Source organism: Symphodus melops (genome assembly GCF_947650265.1).
Source record: "Symphodus melops genome assembly, chromosome: 11".
NCBI classification, from domain to species: domain Eukaryota; kingdom Metazoa; phylum Chordata; class Actinopteri; order Labriformes; family Labridae; genus Symphodus; species Symphodus melops.
The window spans coordinates 14504142-14530174 of NC_136701.1; the positions used below are offsets into that span (position 1 = coordinate 14504142).

Here is a 26033-nt window from a genome sequence, read left to right on the forward strand (position 1 = left end):
TGATCTGCTAGCCTTTTGAAACCAAATCAAAATATTTTTTGTCCAATACTGAAAAAGCACAAAATGAAGAATCTTCTGATATTCTTTGTTTGTTTTATATTTTGGTGCTTGATTGCAGCAATACTAGTTTGCAAAGTTAAAATGGTGAAAATAAAGATGATAAGCACTGACTACACTTTATTCATTGTGAGCCTGATCAGATCCTCACTCACCCAAAGTCAATGAAACCGAGTTGAAAGCTAGCACAGCTGTAGAGTCAATGGAATAGACTGGGAATTTTAGATCTATGGCTGTAATCCTTTACCCATATGTTCATATAAATGGGATGTGCCAGGATTTTCAACCAAATCCAGTTACATATGACAGCATGCCTTTTTGGCAATTTATCACCAATCCTCTGCACAGCAGACAAAGTGTCACAAACACTAACATGGTCTCTCCAAAGCAACAGTTTTTTTCAGCAATGTAATTTTTGTACCCTGGAGTGCAATATACATTTGAACACACAATAGTCCCGTCTGCATGAACAACAGTACTCCAATATTAACTTGAATAAAAGAATGGTTTAAAGGACTGGTCAATGCCATTTAAACACCCGCAATCAGAATAAGAGCATATCTAGAGTAAGCCATATTGGAATTTAGACAAGTGGAGTATGATCTACATCCTTACTTGTGTTGTACTTACTTCCTGATGTGCATCACTTTGGATAAAAGCGTCTGCAAAATGAATTGTAGAATTGAAGAATTGTAGAAGATGCTGATCTTGGTCGCACTATTTTAAACACGAGGCATTTAAGTCAATGTTCCGACTCAAATAGAACTGACCAAAAACACTCACTTATGAAATCAATCAGGGAGTGAAAAAACAAGACTTAAGATGGCACAACTTCCTCTAACCATCTCTGTATCACACCCCCTGTTTTCTCCTCTCGCTCTCTCACTTTGTTTCACATGTTTCATAAAATGTGTCTGCTCCTGCTTTCACACTGAGCCAGATTATTGCTTTCCACCAACACCAATGACATTTCATGCTCAAGTATGAAAAGAGATTTAAGGACAGAAATCTAATCTGCTATAGTGCCATGATGAAATATCAGTGTAATATCTACTGAGAAGCTTGAGAAATCGCTATAGAAAGCCAATCTCAGATAGGATAGAGCATTTTTAATCTTACTTTGTCCTCTCCTATACTCTCTGCTTCTTCAACCTCGTTTTCCTCTGCTCTCTCTTTTACTTCTCTTGCCCTTCCTTTTATTTTCTTCCACTTGTTTGGCATAATCCAGAACATTTGAACAGATTGTGGCAGCGTGGGGAACTGCAGCAGCTATAGTAATCTTAGGGTCATGCATCTCTCATCTGCAGATCTCCCACTGCAGCCTCGCTGATGCTATTTATGGCACACATGCACATGCAGCAGGATAGCTGCGAGCGAGGCGGGGATTGGGAGAGGCTTGAGGGGAAGGAGGGGTGAGGGGGTTGAGAAGTGCATGCAAAGCACTGGTTATAATCGGCCTGGACGCTGCTGTTGTCGATTGAATTTGGTCAGGTTGTGTTGGACTGAGCTGCTTTGGGTTGATGGTTGGACATGTTAGGTTGGATTTTTACTGGAAACATAGGATTAGATCATTTGAATCAGGTTGAAGAGCTCAAGCTGTAGCTAGTCTTAAAATTGTAGGCTAGACAGGGTCAGACAACATTCCTCTGCAGCACCAGTAGGGCTGTCTACTGCCTAGCATGCCACATTATCTTCACAGCTCCAGCCACCCATGCATGTGCCTTCACCAACCCCTAAATGGGAACAGCACTATCAGCACTTTGTCTCCACTGAGTTGTCGTTGTGGTGCTATGTGTCTCTGTGTGTGTAGGGGGGGTGGATTCTGGTTCAATGTACTAACAAAACACACTGCATCCCCTTCTCCCTGCTCTTCCATCTTCGTCTCTGCTCCTCTGCCGCCATGATGGAGAGTTTGTTTGTGTCCAGCCAGCAGTCCTGAGAGTGAAAAGCTTCATCAGCTGAATTACTGGAAGTTAGCTGTCTCAATCAATTAGGTCTTGCAGGCCGGGACACATGGCTGGAGCTGGGGAGCTGCAGTTCCCCTCACATCTACTCTAGTATCCTGCCATGATGTCATCCTTCATTAAGTCTCTTCTTCTCTCCGTCCTCCTACTGCATCTGCCTTCCTACATCAAACAGCCTTTCACCCTCTGGTAAACTGCTAATCCACACTAGATGCAGTAAACTACCATACAGAGCAACACACAGGCCTTCTCTTTTAACTCTCACACTGTAAGGACAAACACTGGATAAATGTTCTTTTACTCAACCAAACAAGCTATACCACATGATGGGAGGAGAGTGGAACAAGGAAGGAGCAGAGAGAGAGAAAGAGTAGAGAGAGAGGCGAGGAGACCCTGAGGTCCCGAGATAAGCAGTGATCCCTTTCTTTCATTCTGCACATCCTCTCTATAAGCACTCAAAGGATCCTCACATGGGCAGTGTCATATACACTATCAACCAAGCGCACACACACACACACACACACAAAATACTGCAGCGACACCCTTTCATGTGTTCAGTGAGCTCCTTTATACTAACTCTGCAGTTGTCTGTCTTAAAGGTGAAAATACAATGTTTTACATTGTAAAATGGACAAATAACTTGTAGAATTTACAGAGATTTGGTTGTTGATTAGTGAAAAAACAGGTCTTCTTGTCAAGCACACAATACTGTGTGAATATGAGGTACAACACATATAGCTCACTTTCCAATCACAATACCCGTTTATTTTTATTTGATCAACAAATGTGATTATTGGGAAGAATTTACAAATTTCACATTTTGGCCATTTTGCGTTGCTTTCACTACAGGATGATATGTTAAAAAGAATAATGTTTTTCCAAGTTGTGTTGTAGTGTATTGTCTTTAGCTTTTCTTTTTAAAAAAACAACAACAAAAAAACACTTTTAGGTCAGCAACTGGCAATATCATAAATGGAAAACCTGTTGGACCTTATTTCAAGCCAAAAATAATATGATGGAAAAAAACCATTAACTACTTATGTCCATTTATATCTTACAAGATTGATCTCTTCCCTGGTAGATTGTGACTATGATTTGTTAATTGTGGCTCTATTTGTGTAAAAAAAAACAACCCTCTCCTTCCTGTGTCCACAAAGAACATACTGTTGGTCCAAATTAAGTAAGTAAGTAACGATTATTTATAGAGCACCTTTCACAGATAAAGATCACAAAGTGCTTTACAACAATAAAAGGCGTAACAGGAAAAGGAACTAACGGTTAAAGGAGTAACAGTTAAGAACAGAAACAGCAAAGCAAAACATACAACAAGTAAAACAGATGAAAAAAATAGAATAAAGCAGCTACTCATCAACCAAAGCCTGTCTGAAATGAACTCAAATAGTTTATGTCCTGCCTTTTTCCTTTTTGTCCTGCAGGGACTCCCCTCTTAATTTGTAATAATCATTTAAAATCCAACTATTACACCTTCCCGTTTTCCTTTCACATTATATTATAATATAGGTTAACAAATTAGTTAGCATATCAAAAGGTGGTTGAACTTTATTTCGTCAACCTGTAAGTGATTACTGTATCTATGCTAACAAAAGGATTTGCAATTTGTTTGGGTTGAATTTTCATGATTTCAGAAATATGCTGCAGCGCTTCTGTCCTCACGTGTTTCTTTAACAGGGCTGTGAAATCCCTACCTACACCTGCCTAAAAGAAAGAAGATAAACTATTGTAAAATGTGGCTTGTTTAAGAGAACAATTAGCTTGTTATAGAGCTTGCAGATGGTCATTTGGCCTGTTTCCAAGACAACGCTGCACTTATTTATTAATTATCTGCCGTCATTGCTGAGTTAACTGAGTTTATTATGCATGAAGATGACTTTAGCTTGAAAGCCTCCCAGTGTAGTGAAAATGAGTCATGTGATCGGTGTCACACGAATTTCTGAAGAGTAGATGTTTGTGTGTATAGCTCATGTCGAAGTTAAACCTGAGTTACCTTATGTTTGATTTTCTATGTTGGTGAGCCCCACATCTATCTGTCTTCAAAACTGTATATGGGTTACATTTAAAGCACAGTCATATGTGTGTATCAGATGTTCTGTTTCCTCCAGACACTCTATGCAGATGTGCCCCAGAGGAAGAGAGGCAGACAGAGAGATAGAGAGCGAGAGAAACAGGGTCACATGGAGGAGGTCACATGGGCTCACCATGTGCTTCTGCTTGAGGCCTGCTGTACTGGCTTCACAAAACAATCCTCTCACTGTGTATGTGTGTATGTGTGTGTGTGTGTGTGTGTGTGTGTGTGTGTGTGTGTGTGGGGGGGGGGGGGGGGGGGGGGTGTATGTGTGTGTGCGTGTGTGTGTGTGTGTGTGTTTGTGTGATAAGACTGAACTGTAAGTGGGCCTCACTGTCTGTTGTTTGTGTGATTGCGCTCTTTGCCGATTGTCTGTCTTTTAGAACCGGCTGCAGAAGGCTTATTATTTGGGGAATTTGTCTGAAACTAAACTTCACATTGCATATCATATGAAGAAATTGTTGATGCACTCTTTAAAATATACATTCAATAATAATATTTAAAAAACAAAAACAGAACTCACAGACTCGATTTAAAGCTGTATGCTAGGGTCAGAACAGATACCAGTCCAGATATGGTTGAATAAGTTTGGGCACAACAATTCAACCTTTTCGAGAGCTATGATTTTATTGTTTCTAACGACAACAAACAGCAAAGTAATTGCACTGATTGCAAGTTTGACTCCCGATCCTGACCTTGTTTAAAGCATGGTACCCATCAACTATTTGGGCCAATAGCTCAGTCTGGGGTTGGGATCCATGTTCAAGATCCAGTTCAGACAAAGTATGGAGATTGGGACTAAGTAATGGAGAGGTGCCACTTTCCTTCATGAGTACTTCAGCAATTCCCAAATTAAGGAGCAGTCTCTTCATTAATGCCCATCTATAGGTTCTTTCACAACTGTCTGTGTATATTTAATAATTTCAGGATCAATAGAGGATCAATAAAGTGATTACAATTAACTTCCTGATCAATACAGAGATTTAAACAAAATTAACAGCAAGCAAAAGAAACATCCTGAATGAAAACAGAGTGATGTTGCAGTAACACATATAGGAAAAGGTCCACAGCTCTTGTAAGAGTTTTAAAAATCCAAGGATGCAGTCTAGACATGACCCTATGATCTCCTACTGCATACATATTGGGTCTGATGGTGTAAAGAGTAAAAAAGCCCAAAGACAGCCTATAAACATGTAGCAAAGAAGAGAATATAACGTTTAGTTTGTGCAAAAGTATATGATACGCGTTTGCAATGTCCCTTTTGTTCTCACTTGTAAGTATGTTTCTGCTTACCACTACATGACGTTTCAAGGAGTTTGAACCACTTACAGATATCGATTTTCTCTGAACAAAAAGGATATCTTGAACTCCTCACACCTCTATGTTCCAATCTGATGTATTGTCAGTTCAGCCCTTTATTCTATATCCATCTGTATCTTTATTTCTTCATCTACAATGTCCATCAAGGACAGGCGTAAAATGACTGCTGAGCTATCAGGATGTCACAGGGTCAAAGGGTCAAGAAGTAAAGAGGAGAACCAGAGGAAGAGGCCTTTGAAAGGAGAGAAGGGAAGGTCGCGGAAGGATGCGTCTGTGAAACATCTCTGAGGCTGAGAGAGAGGGGGACAGAAAGAGGTCGATCGATAGGATAACACACAAGGCTTGCACTTATAAAAGGTGGACAGAAGCACTTTTAATGTATATGCACTTTTTACATGGCAACTATCTGTTCTGTTGTCATTAAATAAAAATAAAATAGTAGTTCCTTTACTAGTTTTAATTCCTAAACATTTACTCAATGCCATAAAGACTGTGGACGAGACCCGAGTGACGTCAGCCATCTGTTACTGCAGGGGGCTTTGGAGTCTCATGGTTGCCATGTTGGAAATCTAAGCAGATGAAACAAAATTAACAATAATATGCATTAATATGATTATCCCATTTAAACCGACAGACACATGGACATACCAATGTATGCTTTTATAATCATGAGACCACTGCAATGTCAAATACTCCCATTTTTCTCCCAAAGTAACTTAAAATGTTTCACTTGAATATTTATTCTTCAACTAAGTTAGTATTAGTAGTAGTAGTATTAGTATTTATATAGCAGTATTTATATAGCAGCTATATTAGTATGTTAAGCAGCTGACAGAAAACATGTTTTAGCTCAATGAAAGAGGAGATTCTTTATTTGCTAAAAGAAAGAATGACAGATCCATCGTGGTGTTGCTTACTGCTTACAGTTGATCCATAATCCGTATGGACCGACCCATGGTCGATCATATGACCATATATGATCACATGGACCGATTATGGAATGCATGCACATATGTCGATCGATGAAAAATCTATGATTGTGGTGTAAAATAAATCTACTAACAATTACTACATGTGCAAAGTCTCAGTGAAAATAAGCATCATACTATAAAACCTAAAGACAGTCTGAACAACCTTCACACAGAAGAGGGCCATAAAGTGTTATTATTTAAGTGTGTACAGATACTTTATATCAAAAGTCTTAGTTTTAGTTATTTACCTAACAAACTAGTTACAGTGCTTTTTTTTTTCAAGACATCTTGAAACTTTGCACCTAAAGACAATTTTTTAACAGGTGCTGTGTAGTTGCGAGGTTTGAAATGAACCAAATCTCTACCTATGTGTGTGTGCATATTTGAACTTGTGTATTCGTCTTTTTTGTTTCCCTCAGCTGCTCTGTGCTGTCCTAATGGGGCAGGAATAACAACAGGAGATCATAAACAGCAGCTGTGCCCGGTCAGACCACACAGGGCAGTCTACCAGCGAGCTCATCTTATGAACACCACTCTGAGGTGACAGAGTGCAGCTCAGAAACACATAAAAAGGATGAAAGCTACGAGTGTGTTTTATACGTCTTTTTTTACAGGTGTTTCAACCTCAACCTTTAGCCACACTAGCAGCAGAGTTTCACACGAATGGCAACATCTCTCTCAGCAGGTCGATCAAGACTGCGTTACCAATACAAGTATTTAGTGGCTCTTTATGAAATTTGGTTAAGATAATTAAATTATGGTCTCAAGACGATGAAACCTGGCGATCTGTTGTAATCCCTGGACCTTTCCTGTTCTGACAGCTGGTGCTCCCACTTCCCTATGAATTATAACATTGAATGGATATGGATAGACAGACAGCGGATTGATAGATCGCCTCTTAATTCTTTCTTCACCACTTTCCCATCTTTAAATAAACTCTTTAAAAAAAATGATGCATTTGGAAGAGCATTTGGTGGAACTTTGGTGATTTTGCATACACGGAGTTGCATGTGTTAAAACAGACTTATGTTTTTGAAATTTTTTGTTATTACACAACAGATTTGTATATTTTCACATGATAAAGTTGTTTCATGCAGCGTTTTGTCATTTCAGTTGCAGACAGTTCTCAGTGCTGTGCAATTTATTTTCATAAATTAGTTTTTTCCAACTCAAACCTAAACATTTGAACATTTGAAGTTGTGGATTATTTGCACGAGCTGAAATTAGATACAATGTTCCTGTTAATGTGTGATGGTGCAGCTTATTGAATCTTTTCTAGTTGACATTGGGAGGTGTCCCCAGCCCGACAAAGATCTCAGAAATAAAGATTAAGCTATTGATTGGTTTAAAGTTTATCTCTTTGATGGGATTTCTTCTTCTGGTGCATGTTCTTAGTGGCATGTGTAATTTAAAAGTTTGCTTTATATATTGTTCGCCTAATCTTCTTTTGAATCAGGCACATGTTTATTTAAACAGCTCAAGGGAAGAATCAGAGGAGATGAGAAAGAGTAGCTTCATCTACAAGCACTGGCATTAAAAGAAATACTGGGACAGACAGCAAAATGTGTTCAGCATTTGTTTTCTTTAGTCTTTAAGCTATTTGATAGCGTAAAGCAGATTTTTAATAAGCCCAAATACAATATGTCTGAGTAGTCTTTATTCTCTCAAACAGAGATACAAACATGGTTAGAGAGTTAGATACAAAGGGGGGGGGGGGGGGAGATTCTACTGATAGGATGGGATTAACTGTCCAAACCAGGCTGTCATCATCAACACAGATCAGGATGTGCAGCATTAGAATTCGTTGCTACGACAACGGTAACCAGAGATACCAGTGTTGGTGTTCAATCACACAGTGAGGTCACCCATTGTCTTGGGGAATCAAATCACCCATTGCAGCCAGCCCACAGTGAAGTGGAGAATTTAGGTTGAGCCAAATTATTGATCTGAAAATGTTTCATCTAATCGCTTTTACATCAGCCATAACTTTACTCCATGTGCCATCTCTGATGTGGACGTGGTCATAAATCCATTATGTGGATGGGATTAATAAGAAAAAGGATTCATCAAAACATCAGCATGGTAAAATGTTAGTAAGAATTTTCTCTTGTCACTTCTTTTGCCTTGAAGTTAACGTTGAAGCTCAAGGAGAGAACAAAAGTCTTTGCTGTAGCCTCTTTGTTATCATTTAAAACTGTTGACTTGTTGGAGTTGCCAAGTTTGATATTTGTCTTTTATAAACTACTTGCTTGAGTTCTTAAGCTATCTGACCGAGTCTAAAGATAACCAAACCCAGAGAATTACACAATTTATTTAAATGTAAAGGTTAGATTTGCTAAAGCTATGATTCTCCACTTCAGCAAACAGCATCTTATGTTGTTGGTCTAAGTCAGAGACCCCTTCAACAAAAAATAGCTGAATGCATTTCAACAGCTCACTGCTACCTTTGGTTTAATATTTTTCTAAATATTGAAGGGGCTCTGCCTGCTTATCAAAATGATAAACAAATGAGTAAAACATGAAAATTTATCGCAAATTTCTGATTAGGAGTAGACATAAATGAAAAAGACAGGCACTTACTTGTTACTGAACTTCGACAAACTGCATTTTAAAGCAATGACTTCCTGACATTATGACGCTCTATGATGCACAGCATTATAATAGGCATGGGCACTTTTCTGTTCCCTCAGACAACATGTATTCAGTTACATTACCTACATATAGGCTACATGGGGATGTGTATATCCCTTGAGAATTAAGTGCTGGTGTGAATGGGGTCAACAACATGACTGAGTTGCTGCAAGGTGAGGTTAGGAGACTAGAGGCTAATGCCAGGGGGGAAGGTGTCGGCTGGATCCACTACAGTCTTTGTTCAGTTTGTCTTCTTCAAGAAAGGTCTCTTTATGATACCCTATTAGGGCAAAGGAAAATGGATCCAATCAGTAAAGGCTGATGGTGACAAAGAAGTGTGTCAGGTGAAACAGTGGTGTCCTACATATCAGCACGAGGTTAAGTAAGAACAAGATGTGTGTTAGGGAACCAGGTTATTAAAGAAAGCTGTGTGTTGACACCAGGGTGAGGCCAAGAGGCTGGAAAAAATGATTATCTTGAAAGTTCATGAGTGTGAAATCCACCGTGAGTCCCTGTTTTATAATCACTGGTTACTAAGCAATGTGTGTCCTTTTGATCTGTGAGAGTGTGGGGTGTCGAAACCAGAAGAATAATGTTTTGATTATTAACTGACACATAAGATGCCGCACAAAGCATCACTGGCACTGTGTTAGATAAACGATGGACTGCTTAAGGGCAGTGAATGAGGGCGAATGCCCCCATTCTCTTTACATGACAGTTTGTTTGCAAAGGAAGCGTATTGTTAGAAGTATAAGATAAAAAAAATAGCTGTTTTAGATGGAGTTTTGGAGAATTGGTCCTGCAAAATGTTACCCCGTTCCACCATTCTTAATGCTAAGCTAAGCTAAACATGACCGCCAACAAATAAACACATGTTTAATTTTTGTTTGATTTTATTGTTGTAAAGTACAGACAAATCAGACCCCCTTTTCCTCATCTTCTCCTCTCAGTACCAGATGTAACCTATCACATGCCCCATCAGTCTGATGCACCTCATGTCTCTAACAGGGCCATCCCCACATCAAAGTCTATAAACTCCTTCTCACACACACACACACACACACACACACACACACACACACACACACACACACACACACACACACACACTTTGCACACACTTGATGGTTACAACAATTTGAACTGATTACCTCCTGACTATTTGCTGCTTCTTAACTCTTGAGCTGTGAGTTTGTTACCGTGATGCTCTGCGTCTGCTTCTTTCACTACATGTCTGTTTAGGAGGACACGTAGCGTACAGTGGGCTTTCATATTTACTCGGCTATTCACCTAGATGCTGATTTTACAGTGAAGCTGACTTCATTATTTATTTATATGCTAAAATCAACCCCAGATTAGTACTGACCTACTTATCTTTTTGGATACCAAAGCTTGGCGTTTCCCTCTCACTATCTTTCCCTGAAGCAGACTGTTTCTGCCACCCCTCCCTTCATCTGCCAGCTCTCTGACTGCTCTTCTTCAAGCTTTCTCATCCCCCTGTTTTTGTGTCTTTTCTTTCCTCTCTGTATTCCTCCGTTTCTCTTTTTTCCTTCCTTGATATGTAGGCTGTCACACAGTCACTTCTGTTGCTATGGCGAAGGCTGTGGGTGCGAAAAATGGAGGACCATTGACAGGAGAAGGCTACGATAATGGTGATGGTGGTGATGGTGATGATGATGATGAGAAAGGAGGACCACTGAGGCAAAATGGGACAAATCTGAGACTGCAGGTGGTGAGGGACAAAGCAGGAGGAGGAAAAACGGTTGAAAGAAAAAGGTGCAAAAAATTGGGAATCTGTGTGGAAACAAGGGTGTGAGCTAAGAAATGCTAATTCAGTCTATTCCACAACTGAAAAGCTTTGTGTAGAAAATGAACGAGATTATCTGATTACTACTGACCTGAGTGCCCTTGAGCAAAGCGTTTTACCCCTCTTGTTGTGATTCAGAGTCAGCTAACATGAATGTGGTTCACACAAAGAGAAGTCCATCTCTACATGCTCCTCTCCACAAACCAAACATTTATGTTAAAAAAAGGTATTTCACAGCTTTAAAAAGTCTTCATCATCTTCACTGTATAAGCATGTTAAACAAGAAGAGAAGAAAGAAATGAGGGAACATGCATACACTGGTCCTGTCTTTTTCTTGATGACTCATCAGTGTCATGGAGTTTGTCTCTGCGGACTATGTGGCCTCAGAAATAACCTCCACGTCACTCCCTCACGTTGTCATGGTAATCTCATCGCCTTTTTTGCCACACATAGCAATCTGATGCAACACGATTTCAAAACGGAAAAAAAAAAAAGAAAGCGAATGGGGGCCAGATAAGAGGGGTGTGGCAGAGAAATGCATGTTTCAGTAAGAGATGTAAAGGGTGTGCATTCACAGTCACGTAAAGTGCTTTACCACAGGATTATTGTATCTTCAAGTGTCAAATGTGTCTGTGGAATCAGGAAAAAGAGAGTAATGGACGATGGACTAACTTGTGCCTGTCTAGGTACTGTAACTCAGCTGTTCATGCTTTTTCAACAGTCGCCTTGTTGCATTTGCTGTTTCAATCCAGCATGTTTCTTTCATTTGTACTTTATTAAATTGAGACTTGGAAGAACATCTTCTATTGTCCTTAGAGAACACCTATAGTTGGATGCTCTTTGTTATTATATGGATAAGAAACTTTACAACCCCTCACATAAGACAGGTAAGCCCCTGGATTCAGTTTTTCTGACATCCAGGGATCTATTTAGAGCTAAAAATGAATATATATTAAACATACATTCATTTAAATGTGGTAGTCATTGTATTAAGGTGAAGCTTGTTGAGAAGATGGCACGTCACAGTAATGATAGTAATGGCTATTTTAAGTTATCTGTTCAGTGTTGGTCACTTGTTGCCCTCTGAACACAGATTTTGGCAAGAAAGAGTCAAGTGTGCCAAGTTTAGCTGCTCTCTTAGATTCCTTAGTTGGAAGAATTATAACTACCATCAGAAATAAAGTGTTTTCAATAACTTTTGGGGGAAATGTGAAACTTTTGGGAATGAATTAGCCCAGAGCCATTAACTGTTCCTAATAAACAACATATAGCCCTGGACAAAAGACTTAACTCAAGTCTTTGAGAGGTGATTGGAAAAACTCATCAATAACGTCCCAGAGGCTGCAGCACAAATGTATACAGTCAGTGGTTTAACATGTTCTGAGCAAATAGCAGACCTAGTTCAACCTTAGCTTCATCGCCAATTAATTTTTTATTCTGAAAAAACAGATATCATGTTTGAAAATAAATAGCCAAATCCTCATTCTTTTCATCCCTCTCACTATTTTTTATTCAAATAAAACAACCACTAAAAAATGCATTTTGGCAGTGCTTCAGTGCTTTCCCTGGTTAACTATTCTGTTTTGTGTAAAATCTACAAACTGATCTTAATCTTCAAAACAGAATTATTATAAATGAATTTTGGCTGCGATTAAATTTGCAGATCCCTGTTTCTCTGTTCAAATGGTTTATATATTCTTTTTTTTATTTTGTCTTGGACCAGGTCTCAAAGTAAGAGAGACCCCTGATATCACTGAGAGAACCCTGATGAAATAATGCTTTCATGTAAGATAAAATGTAAACAGTTGTCTCTCTGGTACTGTCCTCTTCAAGAGTGTATGTGTGTGTGTGTGTGTGTGTGTGTGTGTGTGTGTGTGTGTGTGTGTGTGTGTGTGTGTGTGTGTGTTTGTGTGTGCATGTGTGTCTGTTTGTGTTAAGTCTGTGGTCTAGTTAGAGGGCCTTTGAGACATTTCTGTCAGGTGCCTATGTGGGACAAAAACCTCCACTGTGGCTCGAGATGACCACACACACACACACACACACACACACACACACACACACACACACACACACACACACACACACACACACACACACACACACACACACACACACACACACACACACACAAACCGAACCACATGTACACACCAACATATTCATGCACACACCCACACATCAAGAACACACAGACACACACGCTCATAAATGGGTATGAATTGGAGTGGAACAGCAAGGTCACAGGTTTTTGGGTGCCGCGACACTTTCAGCAGAAGATGATAAAATGGAGAGAGAGTCAGAGAAGAAGGGTGGAGAGGGGGATATTTCTTCATAAATAATGAGTTCTCCTTGACCCCAATTATAATAGCAGGACCAGACGATTATCATTTTTCTTCAATAGGAAAAACAAAACTAAGTTGGACATTTATTCTGCTGGAAAGTGTTGCAGGCACTGAGGACTATTTACTGGCCTAATGGATGCAGGCAAATAAAGGCCAATTCTTTCTCACACTTGCCTGCGAGGCAATTTCAAACTATACACAGCCAGTATATATATATATATATATATATATATATATATATATATATATATATATATATATATATATATAGACGTAACTGATTTTTCAGTGGCAACCAAAAAAAAAAAAATCACATTTGTGGTGCAATATATTGTAGTGGAAAGTGTTAAGTATAATTCTGGAGTAGAACAAAAAAACATATTTTCATCCTAACGAAAGGTCTGCTCACAGCCGGTTATTATTTTAGTTTAAAAGGTTTTCATAAATGTTTTGTACCAAATGTTTTGGGATGGTGTGGGCAATCAACATTATTAATCTTGTTATGATTTACTCTTGTGTTTATTTCTTGTTGTTTTTTATTATAGTTTCATTTGTACCCTCGTGTTTCTCTGTTTCCTGTTTAATTTTCTGTTGATAATCCTCAATACAGTTTAATTTAATCCTCAATAATGTTTCATTTAGAGCACAGGGGAATGTTTGCAAAGGTAAAAAGGGGGAATAATATGTAAATAAAAAAATTCAAAGATATTTTTTGATCATAATCAAGTATTTATCTATTGAGTAAAAAACGTAAATAACTAAAAATACATTTAGCCTACTTTCATAGTTAGCATTTATCTTGGAAGTTGTCCTATGAGCTAACGCTGTATGCTATAGCTAGCTAAAGAAAAGGCTGGCATCCCAAAACAATTCTCAAAGAACCAGAAGAATTGTTTATATTAGAATTTCTTGGAAATCTATCTAAGAGTTGTTGAGTTATATTAGTGTGGACCAAATCAGCAATCTAACTGCGTAATTTGTCAGACATTGCCATCCCTTTTGCTACACCAAAAGCTTGACCTTTTGGGATTAGTGATGACACACTTGGAACTAAAGAGCTTGACAAATCACATCATGCTCATTCCAAATAACAAATGGTAATGCTGTTTAAAATATCGTGCTGGATAACAGGCTCATGTTACTAAAACTTTACAACTCTTCTATCCACTTTGCTTCTATAAAACTTTACTTTTCAAGAACCTGTTGTGCTGTTTCTGCAATGTTTCATCATCCTCAGCAGGCAAGTAGAGGGAAATTGTTATTGCAGGAGCTAAGCCATTCATCTTCAGTATGGTAGAACTGTTTCATACAGTTTTGCTTTATGAAGTAAATATGTATTTTTATTTACAGACTGTGGACGAGAGGCGACAGAAGAAACAAACACAAGCCAGCACATAAGGGTTGGCACTATTTGTCTCTCTATAGTTTTCATTGTTATGACAAAATCAATTGGTTTTGATCAACTGTTAAGATAGATGAAAATCTGATTTTGATCAGACATACATGGACACCAGAAGATGTAGTCTACCAATTTTGGTGCTTACTTTGTGTTCCAAGCCTTTTTACAGATGCTAATATTGAAACATTGTACATGGTGAACTTTGTCCCTGCTGTTTGTTCACATTCAAACCACAGCGCTGAGCTCAAAGTACTCCTGCTCCCACAGCAAATAAAACCAGATCTGCATCGCTGTGTACTTACTACAACTATATTTTCTGAATTGTCTTTGCAGAAGCTTCTAGTTAATTGCCATTTTGAATCATCCTGGTCTCTACGTCTTTTTGCATTTGCCTGTGTTTGGTGTGTGTGTGTGTGTGTGTGTGTGTGTGTGTGTGTGTGTGTGTGTGTGTGTGTGTGTGTGCGTGTGTGTGTGTGTTTGTATTTGTAGCAGTTAAATGGCTGCCAACAACTTGGCAGAACTCTGTTAAGACATTGCTATGCATCTCAATGATGGCATGAACACTGCAGAAAGAGTCAAGCACTGTCAGCACTGAAGAAGCATTCAGACTCATCAATGGCTCTGGGTATCTGAATGCTTAAGTAGGCATTCGACTATAGCCCTCTTCACATATAAACTGTTGACATTTTGTGTATACTTTCAGGACATTCAGGCTCTGATATTTTTATGAACTTGGCAATCAGAGATGTGCATAGCTCTCACAGCTGCAATAGATACATCGTTGTTAAATCCATCCATGGCTCCGCATGACAGTATAAACGGCCAAGTACAAAGTATAGCAAATATCAATAGTGTTAAAAGCATTGACATAATGAGTATAGAGAAATTGTAAAACAGTATAGGTATACCCATATAGGGGGGAATTCACACAGAATGCATTTTGTTGGCAAATAGCAAACGAAACTACTCATTACACATGCCCCCGCCATCTGCGCCTTCCTAAGTTCTGATTCGCAAATCACATTGCGCTGATGACATTTAAAGGCGGGGTTGATCATTTCCAAAAACTGGCATGATTTTCAAAGTAGCATTTCCTCAGTGCTCCGTCTGCACCCACCCCCTCCCCTCTGTGCTAACTCAAAACCCGCTGCCCTCACTTACGTACATGCACAGGCGCCATTTTCCGGAAGTGGACCTCAGCTCTTGCTTTGAGTGTGGCATCGTGCAAGGGGTAGGAAATGAGCAGGGAAACGGAACTACATTATTTGTTCATCAAATTGCTATGTCTTGGCAGACACAAAGTTTTTACATGCTTACAACCGCTACAGAATACAGATTTTCTCTGTTACTTTTTCGGAGCACATGAATTATTGATATCTGTTGGGACCTTAAGACAATTTCAACCAAAATCTTAAGAAGTGTACCTGGAGAAAATGACCAACACTGTGCAAACTTGCCCATTAAGTTGTTATTCTCTGGGCAATTTGCTGTTTTTTGAGTTAATGTGGAGATAAGATACCAGCTCCACCACAGAGATGCAACACCCTGCAGAACACTGTGAACAAATAGGGAACACTTTCCCAATTCATTTGTGAGGCCAGAACAACAAAGTATTATGAATGTGATTACTGAAAACAAAGACTCTCCCTTGAATAGAGCCTACAATGGCAACATAAACAAACCCACATAGATTAAATGGTAAATTTACTTTTTGAATTTTTCAAGTCTTCTGACTACTTAAAGTGCTTTTTATGCCACAGGTCACACTTCACACCACATTCACACACTGGTTGCAGAGGCTGCTATTTAAAGTGTCCATCAGTATTAACTTATCCCATTGATACACCTTCACACATTGCAGATGGAGTAGTGGGAGAAACTGGAGGTTAATTGTCTTGCCCCACTTGCTTCTCTGTCCTGCATTATGATTCTGGAGTGTGTTCTCACATGTGGATGAAGCTGAATTTATGTACCAGCTTTGGCCACTGACAGCCCTGTAATGAATGGTTGAACATGACATCCCTTACAAAAACTGTGACATAGTTACCCCGTCTCTCGCAGGACAGTAATACACTGCACATGAAGTTTAGCACCAATATTTCTAAATTAGATCATTTTAGCAAAGAGTCTCATTTGCATTTAAAGGGAGCAATTTTCCCCCAGATAACTGCAAAACTGTCATTTATACTCACAAACAACACCAGACAACAGATATGTTGTTTCCCCTGCAGCACAGTTGGGGGTATGTTTAACCCTTTGTGAATCAAAAAGTGTCAATAGCTCTCATTTGTAAAGGTTACTAGGCCTCAAATACATGCAATCCTTTTGCCAACCAGGCCAATATGTGTCCCATTTTCAGACAATACGTTCCAAAGCAGATTATCTTGGCTGTGAATTATATACATTATACACATGCATGTGGCGTAAAATGTGTTGATGTGGACCTTTAAGAGGGCACACACACACACACACACACACACACACACAACACAGCCCTCATTCCTACGCATGCCTGAATGGAGCACGCATGTGTCTCTTACAATGAACCTGCCAGCTTACCCAATAGACTTTTGATAAAGATAACCTTGAGAAACTTTGTCCACAATTACTGTGGGCAGCAAGGCTGACTCATGCTTATAACTTGTTATTGTGGACTTTTAAACAACACTGATTATAAAGTTATCAATTTGTCTAATATGGAGATGGTAAACTTTGTTGTAGTACAATAATAGACTCAATTTAACCTCAAGGTTTTGTTTGCTCAGTGATAATAATTTTGTTGATGAAGCTGCAGCTATTTACATGCACTTCTAATGTAATGCCTCGATTAGATGAATATGCTGTTTTACTTTTTGGTTCACCATCACCTATGTGGACTATGCAACTCTTATTGTCATTAGTAAATGTACACATTTACAGACCTGTCACTGTCACTGTCACTGTCCCCTTCCTAAACAAACTGAACTGAATTGAATTGAATAGTGAATTCTCTTGCTGATGTTCTGTTTCCTATTGCAGCTCATAGAAGCACTAATGTTCAATAGAAACTTTTTCATACCTTGTGTAAAAACTCCAGTTGGTTTAGAAGCTCTCATGTAAACCAAGAAGTGAAAAATGAATTTGAACACTGAAAAGAGGTGAAGAACACCTGACTCCTGAGTGCTTTTTATTACTTGGCAACCAAAGAGCCAAATCTTAAGTGTTTGCATGTTTGTGTCATTACCAGGATTATGGTCATATCTTTTGGAGGTCATGGTGGATAAAATGTATTTTTGCTAGATTAGTCAGTTCCTTTCTTTAACACACACATTAATAGTTTAGAAGACTGTGATATTTTCTATTGCCTATTCAAAAAGTTTTCTGAGTATCATCAGTCAGTGGGTGCTTGTCTTACAGTGAAACCCTGAAGAACATTGTAGCATGACAGCGATGCAGCTATCCATTTTAGTTTCTATGCCTCCTCCTCCTCCTCCTCCACCTCTTCTCCTCCTCCTCCGACTATCCCTCCCCCGCCTGTTGATCATCTGTATTTCTCTTCCCATCCTCCTCCTCCTCTCACTCTATTTTGCTCTCTCTCCCTTGACTCATCATCCTTGTCCTCCCTCCTCCCTCCTCTCCATCGTCCTTCTCCTTTTGTTTGAGAAACAGGACCTTGGGGTCTGAAGGCTGCAATAAAACACGTCTGATGGATTCAATATGACCTGATGAAAGTCCTTGACCAAATTTCAGTCATCAATATAACACTGAACACACTGCTACTCTTAAGTGTGGCTGAGCACTTGGGATTTTTATCCTTTAAAAATTGAGACAGTCAGCGCTCATGAGTCCGGAGATGAAGAGCTACTGTAGCCTTCAGGCTTCTATTAAAGCTCCATCAAACTCTTAATTTGAAAAGATTCTGAGCAAGCTGCTGAGGCAGGTGTGTGTGTGTGTGTGTGTGTGTGTGTGTGTGTGTGTGTGTGTGTGTGTGTGTGTGTGTTGTGATATGGGTGGACCTCTCTGATGTCAGGGAGTGAGCATGATGAGGCTGTGTCTGTGAGGTTGTAAATGTTTGATGGGGTTTGATCCCACCATCTGTCCACTACTGCTGGTTGGAGGAAGATAGTAACAGAGACGTGGAAAAAGTGATAGAAAAGATACATTGGCACGTTAGTGTTCAGAGCCCCTTCTTTGCATGTGTGATCGAATGAATATTCAAAGTTGAAGGCATTTATATGGAATTTTAGAAGGCCATATGGCAAATATATTATCTGGCATTGTGTATCAAATGATTGTTGTCGTTTGTTTGAGTGTTTCATGGAAAGAGTTATAATCAACATTAGCATATGATTTACGTAATTAAATCAAACTTTGCATTGTCTTCTTTAAGAGGAAACTGCTGGTCATGATATTTAACACATTGATCCACATGATCAATCAATAGATAGACAGATGTGCTTTACTGATGAGTATACTCAACGATAATGGTTCTGCAGCAGTTTTTGTTGGAGCTTTTTTTTTTCACCAGTGTTAAGGCTTTATCTTAAGTATGCTAAAAAATCGAATCACATACACACTAACTAACTATGCTTTTCCGAAATGACAAATGTTTAGCAGAGATGATGGAACAGAACAAGACATACCGGTAATTGCCTCATGCAGAAAATTCTGATTTCATGCTTGTTCCAAATCGCAAGACGTCATGTCACTGTGAAGACATTTTTGTCCAGACAGAAGTTTTGGAAAACCCAATTTGACACGGCCAACCGTAGAGCCATGCTGCTTGTGTGGCTAAAAATAATTAGTGAAAGAAAAAAAACAATTGCTGGGATATCTATCTACCCATCCATTAGCTTTAAAGCATTCCTCTAAGTGCAGTTTTACTTATGATCAAAGGAAATGCAAATAGGTTATTTATTGATTTGTGAGGTATTGATTTTGGGGTGACAGGAAAATTGTGTGGAGAGTGTTAATGTCCCGCCCATGATTAATGTCTGTGTTAATTTTTACACAATGCATATGCATGTTTGTGTGCTACAGTAGATGAATACCTAACAGACAGATATATGCATTAATGCACAAAAAAATGCTCCTCTTTTTGCATGCACGACTGCACGCCCTCCACATCGTCCCACTGTTAGTTCCTCCCATGACCCGAGAGGCTGATGACTGGCTGTGCTTCCATCCTGTGTGATTTTAACAGATTGATCGTCTATGTTATACCCAGATCAATGATTCTAACTACCAATGGGCCAGATTTTGAACTTTGCAAACGGGGGTCAATGAACAACAGATTCTGGTGGACCTTGAGGGGTTGGTGCAGGGATAAAAAAAAAAAGTTAGGGGGGGTGTCCCTTTACTAAAACCCTCTGTTTCGCACTGTCACTGGAAAGGTCACAAAGTCTTTCAGTGTGATAATAATGCCAACACATCTCATACTGCAATCATCACAGACATCGAATCAGATGAATAAAATCCTTTAAAGTCACATGACCCCCCCATCCCCCCTTGCTTATACCTACCCTTTACAGTGCCTCATCAAGGAATCCTGGAAATCCTGAGATATTGTGTGTGATCAGCATTTAGATTGGGATTAATCATGTTGTGTATGATGTTATGTAACTTGTCCCTTTCATGCAGAAACCAGCATAAGATGAGCAAGTCGTGCTCTTTTGATGTAAGCTTTTGCAAAAAATAGTACATCTGTGATGTTCTTCTCCTCTAATTAAAACTAGGTCAGAGTACTGAGGGGCTCGAACTTGTACAAACTTTAAAGTACAGCTCGAATTGTTCTTAAAAACGTCGGATTTTCCAAACCATGTTAACCCCAGTTTGCCTTTGGCTGGCAGAGCTGTAAGGTCTAAAGGGATGAGGACAAAAACATCTGCAGAGCTAATTAGGAGGGAACAATCTGGCTCTCAGATTGTAAATCTTTGACAGAGAGGAATCACTTATTTCTTTCCAAGGCTCTTGCCTCCAACTGATTCCAAATAGAGAAGACTGTACCAAATGAACCTTATAGAACCCATCATCTTCTAATAATATACTGATACGTCTCCTTTCTTCACATGAAATAGGAACAAACAAAGTATCTTCATGTTGTTTTCATTGAATGTCTGGGAAGCAGGCCCATCTTCTTGTTAATATTCCATTATTTTTTCCAAATATAAAAGGAAAAAATGGCACAGCTCTGACACACTGGAAAATGTTCTTCCCCCACTACTTCCTAAAGTTGTTATATTTTTAACGGAACATTTTTTTAATCACAATAAAACCTCCAGATCTTCAAGATGCAATGGGAACATATTGACTTAGCGCAAAAGTTTCTAACTATCATTTGTATGCTTAGATATATGCAAAGATATCACAAACTGTCTCAATAACTTCATGAAGGAAAATTAACTTAAAAGTGGCCAAGACTATACAAGTCCAACTTGATTTAAAAAAAATGTGTTGGCACGATAGTGCACATCTTAGCTGTTGCTACATCTGCGGCCTGACATAATTCAAAGTACATCCCAGAATCCTTGAAAGTGCAGCTGTGTTCAAAGAAGAGTGTGTAGACAGAGTGACACATTTTTTTGTAACTCTGTCTACACACTTAGAACTATGCAAGCAGACGAACAAACATGCTAATAGACAGTCAGAAAACTCAGTCTTATGTCTGAATAAACAGATGTATTTCCTTTTGTCACACATAATCTAGTCAAATATTGTTGACTTTGGGCCTTTTAAGGAGGACTTTTCCATTATTGATGAGGCCACATGTTCTGTACCTTATTGAGGCTGGGGTTCGCTCAGGTCTGCTTGACTCAGCATTCCTCTGTCAATTGCTCTTTTTTTTGCTTCTGTCAGCACTGTTTGTGTGTTGTGTGTGTGTGTATCTGTACAGACACACAGGGTAGAGCAAACTAGAGTAAGACAAACAGAGAATGACCCCCTTACAGACAAACCGTCCAAGAGACTGCAGTCAAAGTCTGTTTACAACCAGCAGGTCAACAGAAAACAGACTCAACATCAGGGGCAATTTCCAGGGGCTTAAATGGACATGAAATGTTAGTATGAGCAAACACCAGGTTTCGATGTAAGCCAAAGGAGCTTGAAGGCTGGAATCTTCTAACAAAAGAGGAAGGGCACCAGGGAAAAGTCCATCTATCCATCTAGCCAGCCATCCATCCCATTCACTCACTCACTCACACTATTGTGAAAAACTCAATTTACATTAACTACAATTAAGACCTAACTGTTTTTTTTTTTACTTTGATATGAAAAAGCCAAAATTGATCAAAATGTTTTTTCCCATCACTAACAGTAAAGCTGGTCGTCACATCCAGCTGTTTTTGACCTTGCTTCTTTCAGCTTGTCACCAGGCCAGATTTATCAGCCACGGAGATTTCTCCCACAACTTAAATGAAAGCACTCCTGCATTAGAGTCATAGTTCCTTAAATAGATTTTAAACACTGAAAAACACACACACAAACACTCAACCCTTCGATAAATCGATACATGTATGTAAGTATCTTCTTCACGTTGATTCATAAGAAGAATACATTTGTAAATAGGTTACAATGAGCAGAATCTGAATTCCCTTTTTTAATGCCACCAACAGTGAATGAATGAACGAGTGGTCCTAATATGACATTGCCATGGCAACAACAAATTTCACGCTTTGCAGACTGCCATATATAGTACAAGAATCACTCAAGAAACAGGAGTTTGGTGAAAGACACAAAGATGGAAAAATACAGTTTTAGGGTACGTCTGTGACCCAGTTTCCCCATAACGATGAGCTCAGAAACATTTCGGCTAAATCAGGAAACTGTTTTTTAGTCCCTGTTTACATAGAAGTTCAAACTAGCTTAACATAGTTCTGTGTGACACTTGCTGGTGTAAATATGCACTTTTAATTCATTGATTAGTACAACTATTATTATAATAATTCTTCTACTTATTTTTACCTAAATTTTGTTGGTTCTAAAATTGAATTGAGACATTTTGCCTATTTGTAAGCTATCCTATTTTTCTTTTTCATTGTCATCTTTCTGAACTACATATTTGGTCAATCTATTGTATTCCCCACCCCCTCACACTCCTCCACCAAACATATTGACACTCACATCACAGACCCCCAGCTGCTCCTTTGTAATTTATTATCCCTGCTGTACCCAGTGGAGTCATGGAGTCAGCCTGGCCTTTGTGACACAAACACAATTACACACACAAAACACACACACGCGCACACACACACACGCTCAGTCCATGTGTCTATTTCAAACACTCATTGCTGCCCACTGACCAGCAGAGACCTCTTTAGCTTAATTAGTATAGAGTCTTCAGGGAGAGTCCAACAGAGCCAAACACACTGGAAGGATGAAGGATGTGAAATGAGTCAGTCTGTCAGAAAAAAAAGGAGAGTCGCTGTTCTCTCTACTTGAATGCAATTATTTGTTTTGCATCCATCCCTGATCCTTATTTGAATTTTATCTGTTTCATGGATCAATTCATTCAATCAGTCAAATGCTATTTATTGAACTCCAAATTGCACCTGATGTCATCTTATTACACTTTACATATAGAGCGGGAAAAGACTGAATGCTTTCTGATGTTATTTGAAGAGACCCAACATTAATGTAACACAGACAAGCATTTTAAAAGAGTGGAAAGGATATCTTCCTTTTTGACAATCAGAAACTCCCACCACAACCCGACTCATTGAGAGCCATCTGCTGCGACTGATTGAGATCTTTTAGGAGCCCCAACACATGCTTATGTTCATCGTTTTTTGCATGCTGATCTTTATTCTCCTCTCTCATATTTGCATTTTGAATGCCTTAAATCAGACCACCGCAAGCCTCCTACTCACCTTGTACCCATAAGTCCGTATTACGTCACAACATCTCTGGGCAACATGTACACTCCCTTAATATTTTGTAATTCACACACAATGTTACAGAGGCTTAGTATGAGGCTTTGTAACAGGACTGTCCATCGTTTTTGATGGACTGGACATAAAGGAAAGTATATAATTCTTAAAAACACTTTCACCCTCAGGTCAAAGCCTAGTCCTCCCCAAATGTCAACTTGGAAAGCCGCCATGTTTTTAGATGGATTAATATGCTTTTATTTTGTTAAAGCGTTCAAACAATTGAGCAAAACAGAAGTGCTCAGAAATATTTTAACAATGCAAACCACTTTAGATATGGAGTTAGTGTGTATGTATGTGCGAGTAGGCCTCTCGATCCACAGATATAAATGCACATATAGGCGCTCTTGAAAGAATCCAACCATAATTATGCCTAAGGTAAAAAGGCGATTAATTTTTTAATGGATTCAATGTTTTATTCATAGCACCTATCAAGTCTTGGAATGGCAGAGCACACACAGTACTGGCTATTTCACATAGCCAATTCACATATTTCTGTAGCTTGTGATATGGGAACATTTGGGCTGAACTGTGGACATATAGATTCCATACATAATTTAAGAAGTACAGCATGTCATTTTCCCTCCCTGTATAAGTGAAAAGAAATATAAAGAGGCAGGCTGAAAGAAGAAGACGAAAAAGAGGGTGTTGCCTACTAAGGCCAGTAAGACCAGTTATTCTGTTCTAGAAATCCATTATGATTATGGAGCACTCAGCCGAATGATCATCCACCCAGCTGTGAGAGAAATATTCAGAGATACTGTAAATCTGGAGCATGTTTAGGATGATCAAATACATCTTCGCCATTCTGCTGATTGTTGCCCTGCTGTGTATGGTTTAGATAACACTTGAGCATGTTTATTTGTGGAACAATAAGGGTGTTAGAAAATGTCGAGCGGAATCGGAGGTCAGAAATTACTATAAAAAAATGTAAATGAATCAGCTGAAACAATGCAGAAAAAAGAAGACAGGCGCTTCAATATAACATCATCATTATTAGAAATATAAATAATATATTTTCATTCATAACCCTTTCAATAATTATTCTTGGGCTTTTACCTTTTTTTTAGGAAGGACAGGACAGCTGAAGATAGACAGGACATTTGGGGAAGAAAGAGTTCGGGATGATGAGAATGGAACCTGCAACCACCGACTTCTCCAACTGAGCCAAACCAGCACCCAATTTCTCCCAAAATTCTGCAAAACTCTATGATGAAGACCATTTACACAAAGGGCCGAATAAAATATACAAATATAAGTGTATATACCTTGTTGGACTGCTAATGCTACATCATATTGTTTAACCCATTAACAAAAAAACATAGCACTGCTACAAAGTAAAATAAGATTGTATATAAGGAGGTTACATTTTAAACTTGTCCTTTATTTAGAATTTATATACTTAGGTTTGAGTTTGACTATAGAAGAACTTAAAAAGTTACAATGTATTTCTTTTTGGAACATAGGACAAGACGTTAAGCAAAGCGAAATTTTCACTCATGAGGGCTTTGTACAGATTGCACTTTAGTAATTCATTTTCACATCACATTATCAAAAGGTGAAAACAGCTGACTGAAATTCCTTTTTCAGGCTATTTCTCTACAAAATTATATTGTGAGGGTATTTGGAGAACTCACATCAATTTGCAAGTGTGTTGCTATCAGACATCTGTAATCTCTATTTTAAAAATCTGATTATTTTAAGATGGTCACCTTCTAACCTTGCCAATACCTGCCATCCACCTCACATCGCTTGCTTATCCTTTCTGCACACTCTTAATAATGCACAACACCACGTATTCCTTAATCTATCACACTCTCCCAGCTGGAGCTGAAGTGACAGATTTATTAGATAGCCATTTGTGGTTTCATGTAATGCTGCCAGTGCAGGGTCGGTTAGAGAGACAGAGTCAAAGCTGTTTGATGACCTCAAGGTGATAATGACCGTACAGGAGAGAAGGACAAAGAGGAGGACACAGATAAAGCAACATGGGGAATGGGGTGGACGAGTGAAGGAAACAAGGGCTTGCTGGTCAAACCTGTGGCAGAGTAGAGAGAGGTATAGTCGTAGATGGGCAGAAAATAGTATAACATGAATCAGAAACTGGAAGTGACTAAGATTAAAAAACGATATGGGTTTAATACTGTGCATGCAGGGAAGGGTTGCAGTTCTGTTTCTAAAAACAAGACAATTGAACTTAAAAATGAAGCTATAGACCAGACAGTTAGCATAGAATGAAGCCTAGAAGAAGAAAGGAAAACAATATTCATGTAACAAAACAAAAAAAAAGAAATGAAAAAGAAAAAGACGAAAGGCTCTATAAGCGTCACAAATGATCAGGGGATGAAAATAGCAATTCAGTTAAGGGCCGACTAAATAATAACCAAAAGTCTTCACAGAGGCACTACACAAAACCACTCATTATGTTTAAAAATCGCACTAAAATTTAAAGGAAAGGCATGATTCTTGTTTTTCTCGCAGACTTGCAGTTTCCCTTGCTAGAATAATAAAATGTTTATCTTTTGAATGTTAAATATTTATGTGACAAATACAAAA

General features: G+C 38.8%; 1 long non-coding RNA gene across 1 annotated transcript; it reads left to right on the forward strand.

The window, feature by feature from the left end:
- Window positions 1–14371: 14371 nt before the first annotated feature.
- Window positions 14372–24761, forward strand: LOC306831716. The gene is made up of 3 exons (XR_013780113.1): window positions 14372–14415; window positions 14526–14575; window positions 24548–24761. It is a non-coding gene; the product is annotated as an uncharacterized lncRNA (long non-coding RNA).
- Window positions 24762–26033: the final 1272 nt, after the last annotated feature.